Raw genomic sequence first — 13,524 nt, forward strand, 5'->3', positions numbered from 1 at the left:
CAGCAGAGCACTGATTGGTCAGTGTTAGTGCATTGATGTACAGCGCCCCTTATGGTCACCACAACACTTGAAGCCTCCACTTTTTTCTTCCCCAGCGAAGATCTTCTAACCAAATACTCGGACGGACGAAGCCCGATTAGCCTCAGCCGTTTGGTAAGCATGCCTGACATAGGGGCATGGCTGCAGTCCTTGAATTCCTTTTCCGCTGTTCAAGTGCAGCTTTGCTTTTAGGATTATGCAAATGTGACTAATGTCTGAAATGGAAAGCCAGTCCTGAGCTGACAAGTTTCACATATTTATTTAGATCCTGTACGCCCGGCTTTCATCATGTGCAAAAAGCATATCAGGCGTCGTATTACTGTTAATAGTTCATGTCCCATAAAAACACACAATTTACGTTGGATATTAAAACCGCTTATTTAAATGATTGGAAGGTCAAACAAAATCATTATACTGTACACATATATTTCTGTTAATTCTATAACACTTGCGATCCAATGCGTTTAGATTCTCTGGGAAATGGATGGTAAAAGGAAATCAGAACAACTTGTTATTATCTGATTAACATGATTTGCTTTTTCTCCAAATCGAACCGTTCATTCTCGTCCAGAATGCTGAGGGCGGTAGCAATGCATTGTGGGAAACCACTCTATAGCGTCACTGACCCCAGACTTACATATCGAAGCACTACCTAGAGAACCATTGGAAGAAATGCTCTTGGATGTGCCTGTTCCACAATGGAAACTCACAGCTTCTCCACCCTTTTCACAGTGTGTGGGTGTGTGTGCGCCATGTGGAATGCATAGTTTTCTACTTGCAGTGAAAACGTCGCCTGTTGGACTGAAATCACTTCAGTTGCACACTCCATTATCAAATCAGATGAAAAGAGCAAAACAATGACTTCATTTTTCCCATGCCTCCCTGGAATTACTTACTGCATAATTAATTAAACATTTCCACAAATGGGCTTTAGTTTGGCCGAAGAAGATATGATGGTAATATATAGCTGGGTTGATATTTCTCCATAACCAAAAATGTATGCTTAGTTGACTATAATGTCCTGCGAGAGACTGTGATATATTTCGTTGGCTCCTAAATGTAGTCACGACGTAAAACCGCGAAAGTTAATGAGATCTTCTCCTCGTAAGCATTTTGTTATATATCAACCCTGCCGGGTGGGGGAGTGATCGCAAGGAGTGGGTGGATTTTGGATAACATTAACTAAAGACGAGATATGCAACACCCAGTGCTAAATCGGGATTTAAAAACACAAAATGAGCAGTATATTATATATATATATATATATATGAAAATAAGTCACTCTTAGTAACCGGTTTACTGGAAAAAATATTTTTTCCACAAATTTATTACATTGGATAAACCCGTCTGCTAAATTGGAAAGCAGATAATCATTCGGATTTGTAAAGATCAATAATAATAAGGATGTTTCCTCGGTACACTTGCAAAGTCAGTATTATCTGTTTCGGGCAAGAAATCAATACTCCTCAAATCATTTGGATTGCCTAAAACTTTTCACGCAGAATCAAATACATGAATTTGGTTGACACGGTACATACCTACTTTCACGTAATTCATCAAGTCACACCTATTATCATATTAAAGATTAGTTTTACTGTAAGTTGCTGTGTTCTAACCGGCAACCTCGAAAAAAGGCATTGAACATTCAATTTACATTGCACTAATTTAAAGCATAAATATACTTGCAGCTGGCCACTGCATGACCTCACCACCAAATAGTGTATGGGACTATTATCGGGGTTAGAACAATAAAGAATGGAGGCACTGGTACTATTATTTTCCGAGTACATTTTCACAGACGCTGTGCGTGCAGCTCCGCCGGCTCGGCCGCGCTCACTGCGCCGAGAGGGTGTGACCGCTGCTTGGCTCCTGCTCCGCGTCCGCCATGTTGGAATGCTCAGCCTGGGATGCGGCGTTGCTGTGTCAGTGAGGGAGCCGCAGCGGGAGCGAGCCCAGAGACGAGAGCGAGCGTCGGAGCGGGCGCGAGCCTAGGAAGGGGACACGGAGCGGCGGGCACACGCACCGCCCGACTGGGAGAGAAGGAGACGTTTGACGGGATTTTAAAACGCCTGATAGCAGCACATAAACACCGAAAAAAGACAGGCGAGGCAGCAGGCGCCGCCGGGGGGGGACTGAGGTGGGTACATTTTCAGTGGTTTTCCTGAAAGGTTTTTTTTACGCCAAAAAAAAAATGAATAACTTCGGCGTGTGTGGGAGCTCCTGACAGTAGTGACTGTGTAAGTGTGTTTGTTATTTCCACGCTGAACTCCAGTGAGGAAAAAACAGAAGTAATTAGATTGGAAAACAAAAAAACAAGGTTTCTTATTTAATAAATTGTTAAAGCCTCCCCGCCCGAATGGTGCAGCCAAGTACGATATGAGGTTCATCCCCAGTTCTTAGCCATGAGCGGACGGTAACGGCCGCTGGAGCTCGGCGTCCGGACTAGCTGTGCGCCTTTAATCCGCCGGTTCTCCGAGCTTCTCGGTTGTTCCTTTAAATCCCTTAAAACCCCACACTTCCAAGCCCCAATGCCCGAAATCACAGCGGCGGGATGCGTCCCCGTCACGTCGCCGTAAAAGGCTCTTTGAGGTTGTGGAGATGTGTGGAAGATCTGTCCACCCCCCCGGTTACTCCTAAGCCGTGTACCTTGCTTAAAGGCTTTGGCACTTGGTTTATTGGTCGTTAATATATATTGCCAATTTGTAAACGGATACTTTTAGATCGGTGAATGTGCCGATCGCTGTCGGTTCATGATACGCGGTGCATTTCCATACCCCGGGGCAATAGGAATTACAGTGCAGAAGGCCGTGTATTTTTAGACCCAAACTGGCTGGCCTTAGCTGCCTACATGCACTTTACATCCACCATCCACGCCTCTTTCTGGTTTATTCTCCTGTGCAATAAAACGCAAAAAATAAACGTCAGCATTGTTCAGCGCGACGTACTCTCCTGTGCACGATTTTTATTGATGTTTAGCAGATAACGTCCGCTTTTTAGCGTGCTTTTATTTGTTGACAGACGATTCGGGCGATTGCGATTTTCAGGTAATGCCTAGATGAGCGAAACCGTCTAAGCAAGGTTGTCTGGTGTTTCCATAAAACATGACTTGCAGAGAACACTGTTTCAACTTTAAACTGGATATAGATGCTGTTAGGATATGCACACATTTGGAGCCCTGACTTTAAAATGAAACAGGTTTCACTACTGATAAGCTGGTCAATATGTAGCGGCTATGCGTAAGTGAAAGGAACCTTAGTGAAAACTCACAGCATTGGTTTAATTATTCATAACAAAATTCTGTTTGTGTGTCTCTTGGTACCAAAAAAATGTTCGCTAATTCTGATCCCAGGACGTCAATGTATGGCCAAAGCCACACTTCTTCAACTTTTTTTTTTTTTTTTAATAAGTTGTTGATGACGGGAAGCCTGCATTAGTCTCCAAGGCTCGTTGCTTTGTTTTGCTCTGATTGTAGATGCAGGATGTTCTGCCTCATTTTGTGTCCCGCAGGATCCAGGGGAAAACACCCTTTTCCTCCTCCAGGCCTGCTATTCTGATACTCTGATCTGGTTGATCTAGCGAGCTGTCTTCTGTATGATACCTTATTTCTTCAGCTTATAATGAGAAGAAGCTTGTAATAAGCATATCGACCCTGTCTGATGAAAACTACATATTTCCTCTTTCTGATTGTGGCTTTTTACCAAATATGGAATATGCACATTCTGTCTACTGACAGTCTGACATCTAAGTGACCAATGAAAATAAGGTTTATGAAGTCATCAATTTTAATAAATTGCTTAATTAAAATGAGTTAATTGTTTGATCTAAACATTTTTACTCATGATGGTTGTTTGCATGGATTACTTTATATTGCTAGTTTTAACAACTTTGATAGCTAGCCAACCAACATTTTTGTTAATTGTCAATATAAAGCGAGATTAGTCAGTCTTTTTGGCTCTAACTTTTACCTCACTGGCAATAATTTATGAAAGTCCGTTTAAAACATTAAATCATTCACTGACAGCTGTGGAAAGACCGTTTTCTATTTGTGGTACGAGGGTTTATTATGTAAAGTAGTTTTGGAGAATATGCATTTTTCATGGTCTTGGAATAATGAAATCTGTGTTTTTCAATGGACAGTGACAAGATTAAGTATTATTGGCATCTGATATGATGTTTAAGGGCTGTGTGCTGAGTGGATCCTAAGGTATGAACACCTGACAGACAAAATTGTGCAGTTATCCTCTGCGTTTTGTCTTCCTCTGCCTACATATCCCTTCAATTTATCTGCTTATCCTGTGCTTTTGTTTAAATTCTGACATTCAAATAATGAACCTGGATGACTTGCGGTGCACTAGGTAACACTATCATGTCACGCAAGGTCGCACATATAAATTGTCCAAGGTGTGTGTGCGCTTGCTTGTCCTGTGGTGGACAAGGTAACCCCCCCTGTCTTATTTCCAGAGCCGTCTTGGGATTTGCTCCCTCTGACCTCATACTAAATAAGTGATTGAAAGATGGATGGATGGATGGATGGATGAAATGAAGAACCTGTTTCTAGTTTTTCAGCAGAAATATTGGGCACTGTAGTGTAAAATAAATTATCATGGGGTCATATTTTATATGTGATGTTACTAGTATTACATCGATATTGGGGGGTAGTGACATACTGTTCTTTCACTTTTTTGTGTAAAACCAAAGATTTGTCTTTAGGCCGGATTGAATAATGAAATAAAATCCTGTCTTCTAAGAAGAGCTGTTACCTCTTGTGTGTTTTATGGGATAATCCCATGTAGTAAAATGCTGTGTCCTGTCTTGAACCAATACGTGATCTCTCTTGTATTTTCAGACCATGTTGGGGGTGAGGGCATCCCTTAGTCCCTCAGATAGAATGTAACAGCCATATTTCTGCAGTAAGTGCTGAATAAGCCAACGAAATCCTTCGTCCTCCGCTACGTAAAATGCTTTGTCATCCAATGCAGTCATGGGCATTATTTTAGTAATCATGACTTTAGCCTGGTGCAGCTAACTGTAAATAATGATAATGTTTAAATATCGACTGGCAGTGTCAGCCAAGATTGACACATTGGACCAATATTGATATCTTGACTTTTTTTAAATCTTTTTTTTTTTTTGTAACAAATATCAGCCAATACCAATATGGTAACTGATATCATGCATCTCAAGGTATTCCAATATCATGTTTATATCGATGACATTAAACTTGTACCTAATACGGATTTTCTCTATGCAGGTACACGCTGCTTGTGGTGCATGGTAATATTGCGAATGGTTCCGCTGAGAAACTCAGTTGTTAGCACAATCTCTGTATCCTGCAGGTTAAAGTGTGTTTCCCTATGCTGAGCTGGCCATGTGTCACTCTATCTGTACATATGGTTTATGTGGCTTTACTTCCTTTTGGGTGGTTAGCCCAGCATCACGAAACATGCTATTGCGTAAAGCTGTAAGATGATTAGTGGGTGATTAATTTAAGTCTGATTGTGCTGGCTGTCTCACATATTGTGAGTCATTTTGTTAAAGAAAATGTGTCAGCTCACATGTTAGGGTCTCAGTGAAATCACAGCCTCAGTGAACTGCTGTATAAACATGAGGCTCTGCTGAAGTGTATAGGGTTGTGAAACGGGCATGGCAGGGTGCTTAGGTGCCACGGTAGTGGCTTTGGTAACCTCAGATACCTGGAGTCTGAAAGGGGAGGATCCTACTGCAAGCATTGAGAGGTTTATCGCTCAGACTGCAACACTGGGTATCATAAATCGGTTTTACAGATGTGTGGGTCTATCTGTCGCTGCTCCTTGCATCACGCCGAACAGATCCAAGGAAAAGACTAAACCTGATGCTCAGAGTATGGGCTCAGGGTAGATGTTTTTAATGGTGCCTTACTGGCCATTTTTGACTGGTGATTTCTGAGGTTAAATTCTATTCGGACCACCTGACGTTGATATTCCATCAGACAGTTCTAGTGACCCATGTCTTTGGACAATCTGAAATTTACCTGTCTCAAATGAAAGGAAGGGATTTTCGTCTGGGGAGAAGTCCAGATGTTTGCAAACGTTATCCTGAATGCTGGCAAGAATGGCAGGAAAAGGAGAAACAAAGAACTGTAGCACATGTCCTGACTACTCTGTTAGCGCATGTCTGAGAACCTCGACCATGTTGGCAATGCAAAATGTTTGTGCGTGGTCACTGAGTAACGGATAACTTAATCCAGTTTTTTGCTTTTTGTCGCTGTTAGTGGTCATTTCGCAGTCCTTGGATCCAGAACATCCTCTGAAAGCAAATTCAGAAAAATGTTTTGACAAGATAGAAGCGTGTAAATTTTGGTGTGCTGTGCTCCTGAGTAAGCTGTCTAATTTAAATTAATGTGGCGACGTTCTCAAAAGTAATTTAGAAAGGCCTTTATTTTCATAAATCACAACAATTCTTTATTCTGCATTTCAGGAGAAATGGTATCTGAAATAAATTTTATCTTATTTACTGGTCTAAAATGCATGTGATAATTCTTCCCAAAATGAATAATCCTTTACAAATCAAGGAATTTTATGTACCCCACCCTAATTTCAACTCTCGCTTCCTCAGTATCACAACAGCTGCAAGGATTTCTGGGTAGAAGTGTTTCAGTACTTGGGGAAAAAAATACATCTATTCAACATATTGCACAGGAGTACTTGTGCCTTTTAAACAATGGTTATGTGCTGAGCAGTCTGAAGAGGGCTTTTCTAAGTGGTTTGCACAGTTGATATTTAATGTCAAAATTAATTAGAATTCGTTATTTCTGAGGAACCATGAAAATATTTTTCTTCTATAATATAAATGTTAAATGTTAGTTTTCCATTATGTTAAATTTGAGATATAATTAATTTTGTTTCTGAAAATTACAGGGCAGGATTTTTTTTTAATGTCAAGTTTTCATTTGTGCGTGGATACTAAAAAGAAACTTCAGTGAAGATTTCACTAAATTCAGAAAGTAAAATCAAAAGGCTGGTTGAGTCTATGTGAACTGACTGAAGTTCTTACAGATTTGTGCAAAAAGGCTGATTTAGGTTGTCTGTCAGCACTGCTGTGTCGTTTCTCACCAGAGTTTGGAATGAAAGTGTGGTGGAACTGAGCTGAGCAAGCCAGGTTGCTTTTGGGGAATTAAAATGGCTCTAATGACCATCTTGGGTGCAGTTTACATCTATCTATCTGCTCATTGATAGCCTGGAACTGATAGGAAAGATGTCATGTCTGCAGGAGTAAAACACAAGACGTTTCCTGCACCATGCCACGTACTTGTTTTGAGCAACAGACAAATGCATGATGGAACTGTGTCCCTTTCTCATGGTAGGTGCGAGACATGTGTAAGTACTATATTTTGGTATCTTTATGACCAGACGTCGAGTAGGTTGATCTGTGACTGATATTAGCTGGTCCTGGGTCTTGCAGGTATTGCATCACCCCACCCCCAGCCTCACAGCCTGTCAGCTCGCATAGCCACATAAGAAACATCAGATAATGCGTGCTTCTCAGATTCAGACCTAGATATTTTGTGGGGGGCAGAAAGCGGGGTAGTGTTTGGGAGGCCATGTCTGCTGATGGTGATGTTTAGGCTAGAGGCCAGGTCCTGTAACTTAGCCCAGCCCCCCGTACTGCGTGCATTCTACTACCCATAAATAAACCATCATGGCAGTTCTGTGAAGTGACCTCCTTCATTCTGTGGCTAAATTTAACTTTTACAGCCGTTTTCCTGTCTTTCACTAATTAAAAAAAATTAAGCAGGATGGACACATTCTGCGTCTGTTTGTGGAGTCGGTGCTAAACAGTTTAATTTGTCTTTCGTTAGTCATTTGATTAACAGCATTACAATGATCGCGATGGCAGTCGGAGGGGTGGACTCCTGTATCTTTTACATTTTGAAGAGATGACGGTTGTGATGAGAATTTGTGTGTCTGCTTGCATGTAGGTAGAGGCAGGCCACGTAAACATACCTGTGGTCAGATTCCTCTTCAGAATAGATGGACTTTTAGTCTTGGTAGGTTTTCGGTATCTTTCGTTTTCAGGCGCGATCAATGAGCACTTTGTGATAAAACAGTATTATTCATTACAATCCCCGCTTTACTGGTGTGTATTTTAGTCACGATGAGGCCGTTTCTTTTGGCGGTTTGTCTGTGTTATTTACGGAAACGCTTGAGAGAGTTTACACTCTTTCCTCAGCTCCTAGAGGCTGTGAAATCCATAAGAATCGTGCACAGAATGAATGCAGGTGTGCCGTGTGATAAGGAGTCACATTTATTTCACTGTTTTATCACTTTGCTGTAGCTTCAGGGCTGTAAGTTTTTCTTTTTTGCTATTTTATTTGTCTGCCGTTCCAGCTCTGGAGGGGGAAGGTGTTGTGTGATCCATTCTAAAATGTGGGCAAAATGTCTGATTCAGATTCACCCGTGTGTGAGATGAAGCCGCTGTGTCTGTTCGCAGTTTGGTGGTTTTTGAAGATGCTTGCTTGTTTAGTGATGGCAGTTTCTTACTGTACCTGAGTCTTTTCCAGAGCTCCCCATGCATGTTCATCACTAAATAATATAGAGCAACCAAATGATATTTTATTAATCAGTTTAAGTTGTCATCTGGTTTGTGCTGGGATGTTCAGTGTAAGACAGTTATTCTTTATTAAATGTCATGATTGTTTAAAGTACTTACCTAGCCTGTTTTAAGTTTTTGTGTAGTTAGCTTCTTTTATCAAAAGCAGGTTATATTTTTACTCATTTATAGCTGGCTGTTTTAATGGCGCAGTCCAGCGTAATCCTTTTAGTTCTGTGACCCCTGACAGCCAGCTTTCAGGGGGTTCACCTGGAATGGGAACAGGTCTGTGGGGGGCTGGGAGAGGAGCATATCCTGACATTTCTGGGAGGCCTGGGGGTAGGTGTCACGATCGGGTACGGGTGAAGCGGCGATCGTGCAGGCAAGCAGGAAGCAGGAAGCAGGAATACGGGGCAAACGGGAGTTTAATACGAGGACAGGGACCGGGAAACAGCTCACGCTTACGAACATCAATGACAGACAAAGCAAACTGGGGAGACCAGGACTTAAATACACAAGACTGATGAAAAGCAAACGGACACAGCTGGGTACAATCCGGGAAACACACGTGGGTAATCAGGGGGCGTGGCACACACGAGGAGCGGACGAGCCGGGCATGACAGAACCCCCCCCCAAAGGCGCGCTACTCCGGGCGCGCCAAGGAAGGGGGCGACGGACGGGACGAGGCAAAACAGGACCTGAAAAACAAGAACAGAATCAACGCAGGACCGGGAACAAGACAGAGGCACAAAACACAGCCAGGGACAAGACAAAGGACAAAACCTGACAGAGGGTCGGGAAAGCAGACAGACAGACAAGAAAGGGCGAAGCAGAGGGCACAGGCGGGACACAAGGGCCAGGAGTGAACAGAGGGAACACAGGAGGACGAGGAGCAGAGACGGGAGGAACGAAGCGAGGGGGAGCAAAAGACGAAGGGGCAGAGACAGGCGGGACAAAGGCAGGGGCGTAGGGAGACAAGGAGGGGGAACAAAGGGGAGCCCGAGGGAGACCCAGCGGGCGACGGGCGGCAGCCGGAGGGGCCGCAGGCGGCCGGGAGGCCGGAGCCGGAGGGGACCGAGAAGGGGCAGAGGAGACAGGGCGAGGGACCCGCGGAGGGGCCAGGGAGGGAGCAGGAGGGAGCACCGGGGAAGGGGACGAGGGAGCAGGAGGGGCCAGGGCGAAGGCCCGGAGGAGGGGGGAGCCGCAGCAGGCGGCGACGTCCGGGGAAGGGCCGGAGGTAAGGGCCCCGCAGGCGACCGAGGAGCCGCCGTCGGGGAACCCCCAGGCGACCGACCAGGACCCGGAGAGGGGAGCGAGGCAGGGCGACGAGGCACCGGAGAGGGACCCGCAGGCGACAACCGACCCGGAGGGCCAGGACCCGCAGGCGCCAACCGAGCCCCAGCGCAGGCGAGGCAGGGCGAGCCAGGGGGCAGGGCGGGCGGGACCCCAGCCCTGCGTCTGTGTCCCCTCCCTTTACGGGACACAGACATGACCCCAGGTCGGGGTCGAATTCGCCGGGGTGAGAGAGACAAAGTCACTGGAGGAGAAGGGACAGGAGCTGGAGCTGCTGCAGGCGGAGGGGGCGCCTCTGGAGCGCGGTCAGGGACTGGAGCGCGGTCAGCTGGCCCGGGAGCCGCTGGAGCGCGGTCAGGACTTGGAGCGCGGTCAGGGGGCGCCTGCCCTGGAGCTGCAGCAGGTGGCTGCAGTGGGGGCGCCTGCCCGGGAGCTGCAGCAGGTGGCTGCAGAGGGGGCGCCTCTGCAGGAACTGGAGCGCGGTCAGGAACTGCAGCGCGGTCAGGAACTGGAGCGCGGTCAGGAACTGGAGCGCGGTCAGGAACTGGAGCGCGGTCAGGAACAGGAGGTGGCTGCAGTGGGGGCGCCGGCCCGGGAGCTGCAGCAGGCGGCTGCAGTGGGGGCGCCTGCCCGGGAGCTGCAGCACGGTCAGGAACTGGAGGTGGCTGCAGTGGGGGCGCCGGCCCGGGAGCTGCAGCAGGCGGCTGCAGAGGGGGCGCCTGCCCAGGAGCTGCAGCAGGCGGCTGCAGAGGGGGCGCCTCTGCAGGAACTGGAGCGCGGTCAGGAACTGGAGCGCGGTCAGGAACTGGAGCGCGGTCAGGGGGCGCCTGCCCTGGAGCTGCAGGTGGCTGCAGTGGGGGCGCCTGCCCTGGAGCTGCAGGTGGCTGCAGTGGGGGCGCCTGCCCTGGAGCTGCAGGTGGCTGCAGTGGGGGCGCCTGCCCTGGAGCTGCAGGTGGCTGCAGTGGGGGCGCCTGCCCTGGAGCTGCAGGTGGCTGCAGTGGGGGCGCCTGCCCTGGAGCTGCAGGTGGCTGCAGTGGGGGCGCTTGCCCTGGAGCTGCAGGTGGCTGCAGTGGGGGCGCCTGCCCTGGAGCAGCAGGTGGCGGCGGCAGCGAAGGCGGCTGCGCAGGCGGCGGCGGCTGCGCAGGCGGCGGCAGCGGCAATGGCGGCTGCACGGGAGCGGGGTCCGCCGGCAATGGCGGCTGCACGGGAGCGGGGTCCGCCGGCAATGGCGGCTGCACGGGAGCGGGGTCCGCCGGCAGCGGCGGCTGCACGGGAGCGGGGTCTGCAGCCCTCTGGAGCAGTAGGAGCTGCCGCACATCCTCTGCCATACTCTCCAGCTCCTCTGGGTCGGAAGCGGGAGTAAACGCCGCAAAGCTCCTCTGGAGTCGCTCCGCTAGCCCCGCTACCTCCGGACTTACTGGAGGGACCAGTTCCCCCCAGATCCTCCAGAACAACCCCTGGAGGGCAAAGAACTGGGAGGCGCAGTTCACCGGCTTCCCTAAGTGAGGCGCGGGTAGCGCCTCCGGGGTGGTTACTGCAGGGGGAGAGAGCTGTGTGTCCGTGGGCGTTGACGGAGGGAGCTCCTCGGGACAGGCAATCGCCGGTCTCCTCCTCCTTCTCCGGCGCCCAGCGGCGGCGAGAGGTGGTGCGATGTCCTGAAAAACAGGCGGTGAAAGGATCGGCTCCGGCTCCGGGTAAGGGTAGAGGAAGGGCTCCTCGTCCTCATCCTCACTGGAGAGCCAGTACTTCCACACGGGATCGGGGTAGTGTGTGGTCAGCTTCCGGGCTGGAGGTAGAGCGGGTACTTCCCTCTCATTCTCCTCCGAAGCGATCCATAGCCGGGAGAGCGAACAGGCTCCCAGGCGGATCGTCTCCTCCGGTCCTCTCCTTCTCCGGGGGCCTTTCCTTTTGTGGTCTGTCATTCTGTCACGATCGGGTACGGGTGAAGCGGCGATCGTGCAGGCAAGCAGGAAGCAGGAAGCAGGAATACGGGGCAAACGGGAGTTTAATACGAGGACAGGGACCGGGAAACAGCTCACGCTTACGAACATCAATGACAGACAAAGCAAACTGGGGAGACCAGGACTTAAATACACAAGACTGATGAAAAGCAAACGGACACAGCTGGGTACAATCCGGGAAACACACGTGGGTAATCAGGGGGCGTGGCACACACGAGGAGCGGACGAGCCGGGCATGACAGTAGGCCTCGCTGAACCACGGCCCAGTCATTCGTAGGGCATAGCAGCCCACGTTTTTAGCACGACCCGCTGGATGTTTGGCCCAGTGTTGAGGCACATTTCAGGGCTGTAGGCCCAGAAGTTCCTGCTGAAAGAGCTACTGTATTTCCAGCATGAATTGCACAGCTGTAGGTCACACTTCGTACTGCCTCTGTAGGTGTCGACTATGTAATTACTATGTAAACGTGTTCTGCATAATTTCCAGTGTGATTAAGGTGTGAATGTTTCTGATAATGTATTGTTTATATTTCACACAATGCATATGCTCACTTCTGTACTCTGAAACTATAGAATGAATAGCTGCTTAAACCCACTACAAGTTGCACTTTAAAAAAAAAAAAATGTAATATGCCACTCCCACCGAATGACAGGGCGGTGTGGCTTGTGTAAGCTCAGTCTCCTCTGAGAGGTCAGATTCTTCTTAACAATAGAAGGAAATGTCGCCATTGGGGGGGGGGGTCCTTAACCTCCGGTGCTGTGAATGTGTGCCTGAGTTACAGAAGCGGTTCATAGCCGTCATCCCTCTCTAGAACATGAGCAATCAAGTACCAGTGTGGGACAGAAGGAGTGGATCTTACAGCCATTTTCCTGCAGTGATGAGAAATGCATAAGAGGAAACAAATAGTGTCTATTCATTCCTGTGTAACATTTGCGGATGGAGGCCAATTCAGTGGTAGCCTTAGGCTTGGAGAGATACATGCCCCTCTGCTAAATTATGTTGCTAAGGATATGGAATGTCCTCTTGATAAAGCAGACATCTCAAGGTTATTGATATCTGAATAGTACCCCTGCGTCCTGGGAAGGGAATCCTCAGGAGCCACTTGGATCTCATTGTGCAGTGTGTTGCCTATATGTCAAATTTTTGTATTGATTCAGATGCTTAAAGTTTCATAAAGGATTTAAATAAGGCAGGAACTTTGTTAAAACCCGGCTATCACTCTGTCCAAGTCTTAATTAGGGCTGGGTGATATGACCTCAAATCAGTATCATGATTAATTGAGCATTCTACCTCGATCTTGATTAATGTGCAATTTTGTTGTTTTTTTTTTGTTTGTTTTATTGATTATTTCGAACAATTGAAATCAAAGCGCAAATTGCTTGAAATAGTGATCATTCCTGTCTGGGTGAAATTGATCACTGTAAGTGGATAATCATTATAACCAATTTTTTTCTTTTTATTTATGTCTCAGGCATATTACCATCTAATTGACAATTGTATTGATATATATTACACGAATATAAGGTAATAATATGGACAGCGTCAGTATTTACTGAATTTTATTGAGTCTTTCAAATACGGTACAGCTATTTTAAGTTTTTCAAATTACAGTACTGTACAAATGAAATTAAATGTTATAATACAGTATTGTACATGAAGTATAGT

The 13,524-nt window shown here is 47.2% G+C and overlaps 1 protein-coding gene across 3 annotated transcripts in view; it reads left to right on the plus strand.

Moving 5' to 3' along the window:
- Positions 1-1,852: 1,852 nt before the first annotated feature.
- Positions 1,853-13,524, plus strand: part of ptk2aa (protein tyrosine kinase 2aa) — an 83,995-nt gene continuing 72,323 nt past the window's right edge. For 2 of the 3 annotated variants that reach the window (XM_048993014.1, XM_048993016.1), the window contains exon 1: positions 1,853-2,176. The gene's annotated coding sequence lies outside the window, so the exon portion shown is untranslated. Of the gene's footprint in view, positions 2,177-4,930; positions 4,950-13,524 lie in introns of those variants that run through there. The other variant, XM_048993015.1, reaches the window with a different exon arrangement.

The sequence above is a fragment of the Brienomyrus brachyistius genome, chromosome 23, assembly GCF_023856365.1.
Source record: "Brienomyrus brachyistius isolate T26 chromosome 23, BBRACH_0.4, whole genome shotgun sequence".
Taxonomy (NCBI): Eukaryota; Metazoa; Chordata; class Actinopteri; order Osteoglossiformes; family Mormyridae; genus Brienomyrus; species Brienomyrus brachyistius.